The sequence below is a fragment of the Nicotiana tomentosiformis genome, chromosome 12 (assembly GCF_000390325.3).
Source record: "Nicotiana tomentosiformis chromosome 12, ASM39032v3, whole genome shotgun sequence".
NCBI lineage: Eukaryota > Viridiplantae > Streptophyta > Magnoliopsida > Solanales > Solanaceae > Nicotiana > Nicotiana tomentosiformis.
This window is the reverse complement of record NC_090823.1, coordinates 71656568-71661496: the sequence shown is the minus strand read 5'-3', so window position 1 is coordinate 71661496 and position 4929 is coordinate 71656568. Positions and strand designations below refer to the sequence as shown.

Here is a 4929-nt window from a genome sequence, read left to right as displayed (position 1 = left end):
TTTTGACACATCTAAGACCTAAGGAGGCTAAGGAGGAGGTGGAGAAGCGAAAGCACAAGGAATTCATCATTCAATCCTCACTCAAGACAAGAGTTTGGATCGTTTTATGTTTTTCTTTATATTTGTGATGAATTACTCCATATCTATGGAGTAGTTCTCTTTAGGGATTGATGGATTTGGTGTATTGATATTTGTTTGTGGATATTAACTCTTGTTTTTATGTATTGAATCATTTTGAGTGTTTTAATTTTTGCATCTATATTCACATGTTCATGTAATCGAGAGAGGCACAACTTGTGATGTTGTTGCATTATCTTGTTAGTTGAGTTCATTAATTCTCCTCAGTAATCGAAATAGGCTAGTTGAATTGTAGATTAAATCTAGTTAGGAGGATAATCGAAAGAGGTTCTCCTAAAGACAAATCCACTACAAATTCTTACATATCTTCACCGAGCTTAAATTGGTTCTTATTGTGAGGTTGAGACTTAATCGAGAGAGGAGATTCTGCTAAACGTTTGAACTAATAATTGAGTGAATTCGAGAGACTCACTTAAACATTAGAAGTGAATTAACTAGAGTTAAATCCCAGACAATTATCTTGCACCTATCCAATCAACCCCTGTCTTCTCCCATTGATATCTTCCTTGCTTACTTGTGTTCGATTGTCATTAGTCAATTAGCTCTTGTTTCTTAGTTAATTTTAGTTTTAATTCACATAATTCTCAATTGTTGATCATCTTGGATGGCAATCTAGCTAAAAACTACAACAATATTGTTTAAATCTAATCCTTGTGGATACGATATTATACTATACTATCTTTTATTAGCGAGCAATATTTAAATGTGTATTTCAAGCTTGTCAAAATTTTGGTGCCGTTGCCGGGGATTGGCAATCAATAGTGTTTGAAATAGTTTGTATTCCTAATTCAGGAATTTTTTCTTTTTTTAGATTTTATTTTATTTTTCCCTTTTTACGGTTGGTGTTTTCTAACTGTGCGTAGGTTGCAGGTAAGAGTGGTGCATGACTCGATCTTCTGGGAAGGAATTGCTACCATACGAACCAGAAATAGAAAAACAACTGCGACAGCTTAGGAAAGAAAGAAATCTCCTTGAGAATATCGAGAAGGTTGGGCAATCCTCAACCAAAGAAACTATGGCTGGAGATGATGATAATGTGGATTTGGTTGCAAGAGGGGCAGCCCAACAAAGAGAAAAAGCTACACGGGATGCTGAAGAAGCAGCTATTAGAGATGCGCAACGCATGTATGAAGAAGAGAGGGGTCACAGACTTAATCGAAATCAGCCCTTGGCTGTAGCCCAGTTTGGAAACATAGCTCCCGGTGCTGGGAGACCACTTGGTGTTTACGCTAGACCGGTCTACAACCAAGGATTGTCAAGTATCAGACCACCTCTAGTTGCAGCGAACAATTTCGAATTGAAGCAAGGGTTACTCTAAACTCTTCAAAATTGTTGTGTCTTAAGAGGGTAGATGAACGAAGATCCAAACAACCATCTAATGGACTTCGAGGAGATTATGAACACCTTTCAATACAATGGTGTGTCAAAAGATGCAGTGTACTTAAGGGCTTTCCCCTTCACATTCAAAGATGATGCGAAGCAGTGGCTTCGAAGCTTGCCTTAGGGATCAATTAGAACATGGTAGGAGATGACTAGAAAAATTTCTTGATAATTATTTCTCCTTAGCTAAAACGGGAAAGTTTAGAAGAGAGATCCATAACTTATGCCAGAAAGATACTGAAACTGTGTTTGAAGCTTGGGAGAGATTTAAGAAGATTGTCAGAAAGTGTCAACATAGTGGAATTGAACTCTGGATGCAACTCCAGAATTTTTGGGATTGGTTGACACCGGCCTCACGTAGAATATTGAGTAATGCAGCTGGAGGCCCGTTGATGAAGAAGACACCAGAGGAGATAGTCATTATTCTTGATAAGTTGTCTGAAGATGCAAATCAGTGGCCCTCTGAGAGTGCTGAAAGAAAAAGAGCGATTGGTGTTCACCAAGTTGATGCTAACATATCTGTACAGGTACAGCTCGATGCCATGGACAAGGAGATAAGGAAGCTAACCTTATCTTCAATACAGAGTGAGACTCATGTAGCTTGTGATATATGTGGAAGAGGACACCCTACTCATGAGTGTTAGGCCTCAACTGAGGAAGTGAATGTTGTGGGGAATTACAACTTTAATGCAATCGGTCAGAGACACCCCGGTTTTTCATGGAGTTCACCTGGAGGTACAACAAATGCATGGCAACAGAATAATCCTAGACCCCAGGGACAAGGGGCGCCATTCTACCAAAATCAACAGAGGCAGTAATTTCAGCCTCAACAGCCCATTCAGTCTGGCTTAGAAGATCTCATGAAGTCCTTCATTCAGAAAGCTGATGAGTAGCTGGAAATTCATAGTGCAGCTATCAAGGAAATAGGTATTGGTCTTCAAAATCTGGAGAGACAAGTGGGACATATTGCAACAATATTATCTGAAAGGATCCTACGTACTCTACCAGCTGATACTGAAAGAAACCTCAAATAAACAGTGAATGTTATAACTCTGAGAAGTGGGCAAGTGTTGAAAGAGCCCGCACAAGTCCAAAAAGATGTGATACCTGAAAAAGAAAGCGAGCAGCTGAAAAATGAAGTTGATAAGAAGAATAAAGGCAAGAAGGGAACTGAGAAAAAAAAGAAGAAAGATAATTCAAGAAGGGATGAATCTGAAGAGAGCAAGCACATGCCGGCTTTACCTTTTCCCCAAAAACTTTATAGAGAAAAGTTGGACAAGCAATTTGAGAGATTCTGGATATGCTGAAATAGGTTAATGTAAATTTTCCATTCACATAAGTGCTTTCACAAATGCCAGCTTATGCCAAATTCTTGAAGGAGATCCTTACAAAGAAGAGGAACATAGAAGAGACCTCGATGGTGAAGTTCATAGAGCATTGCAGTGCAATCTTGCAAAATAAACTCCCACGGAAGTGTGGAGATCCAGAGAGTTTTACTATACCTTGCTCTTTAGGCGCTATTAAATTTGATAAATCTTTATGTGATTTTGGTGCATCAATTAATCTAATGCCTTTGTCTATTTACAGAAAGTTTGAGAATGAGATTGGAGAGATAAGGTCAGCACCAATATCTTTGCAACTGGCTGATCAAACGACTCTGATACCCTAGGGGATAGTGGAAGATGTTTTAGTTCGGGTAGATAAGTTTGTTTTTCATGTATACTTTATAGTGATGAATATGGAGGGGAACAAGGAGGTCCCTCTCATCTTAGCAAGACCATTCTTAGCAACGGGTAGAGTGATTTTAGATATAAACGAAAGAAGACTCATGCTAAGAGTGGGTGAGAATGACTTTTGAGATGAATGTAGAAACGGGGGTGAAAAAGGAGAAGTGAGCTGTCACGACCCAAAATCCATTAAAGGTCGTGATGGCGCCGGACACCGCGGTCAGGCAAGCCAAAAATAAATACTTAATTTGGTTCTCATTTTTTTAATATTTCTGAAATCATATTTCCTTCAATTAAATAGTAAAATATGAAGTTTACAAAATAAATAATAACATCTTTAAAAATTCCAATACAGTGCAACCCATAATCGACCAAAACCCGATGTCACAAGTGCATGAGCATCAATTAGGAATATAAAATAATATACAACATCTGTCCGGAATACAAATTGGACAGGAAAATATAAATATTCTGAAGGAGACTCTGCTAGCTGCGGACTCGTAACGTGGAATGCAGCTCACCTAAGTCCCCGCAATAACCGCGCCTCTGCGCCCACAAGGCCACTAGACATATATGCACCTGCACAAAAACGTGCAGCGAGTGTAGCATGAGTACGTAAATCAACGCGTACCCAGTAAGTATCCCGCCTAACCTCAAAGAAGTAGTGACGAGGGGTCGACTTCGACACTTACTAAGGGCCAACAATATGATAATATGAAATTCTAATTAAGCATGATATATATAGCAATAAAACTCGGAACAAGAAATAACTGAACAATTCATCACCATATTTAAGAACCTAAATCACTTCCTTCATTTAAAACAAATAATCTTTCAAATAATGAATTTATACCAATTATAAAAGGGACTTTCAGTTCTATTATCACGCATAAAATTCCACCGAGGACGTTCGGCCCGATCCAATATAAATGTAAACTGTGCACTGCCGAGGGTCGAATGGCGCGAACCATAGATGCATCTATTACGACGCTCGCGGATCATACATGCGATGCGGTCAAATATAAATTTATCAATAAATCATAACCTTTTCTTGATTCTATTGAAAATAAAGACAATTCGACTTGAAGCTTTTAAATCCTTAAAAATCCTCAACTCAGTTCCATTTGATACAGTTAACAAATATAATCAAATAATGGTGTCCACAACATGGTGTAAACCTAAAACTACCCGGACACAAACAGGAATAGTAGCTACGTACGGACTCTCGTCACTTCGTGCATACGTAGCCCCCACAAATAACAACACATATTAATTTAGTTCACCTATGGCGTAAGTTCCCTCTTGCAAGGTTAGAAAGGAGACTTACCTCGTTCCGAAATTCCATAACTGGCTCCCAAGCCCTTCCAATAACTCAAACCAATGCCCAACGCTCCAAAACTAGTCAATAAACGTGAAAATCCATAAATACACACTCTAATACTTATTATAATCCAATTTATAACAATTCCTAACTCTGCTTGAAAAGTCGATAAAAATCACCCTCGGGCCCACGTGCCCGGATTTCGAAAATATTCGAAGATAAACCTTACCCATATCACCATGAACTCAAATATACAATTTATTCCGAATTCCATGTCCAATTTCGTGGTCAAAATCCAAAAATATCCATTTCTAGGTTCTTCTACCAAAACTCCATAATTTCTACAAATTGCAGGTCTAAATC

The 4929-nt window shown here is 38.4% G+C and overlaps 1 non-coding gene across 1 annotated transcript; it reads right to left on the bottom strand.

Moving 5' to 3' along the window:
- Nucleotides 1–1715: 1715 nt before the first annotated feature.
- Nucleotides 1716–1822, bottom strand: LOC117279839 (small nucleolar RNA R71). The gene has a single exon (XR_004510260.1). It is a non-coding gene; the product is annotated as a small nucleolar RNA R71 (small nucleolar RNA).
- Between the last annotated feature and the right edge of the window lie 3107 nt (nucleotides 1823–4929).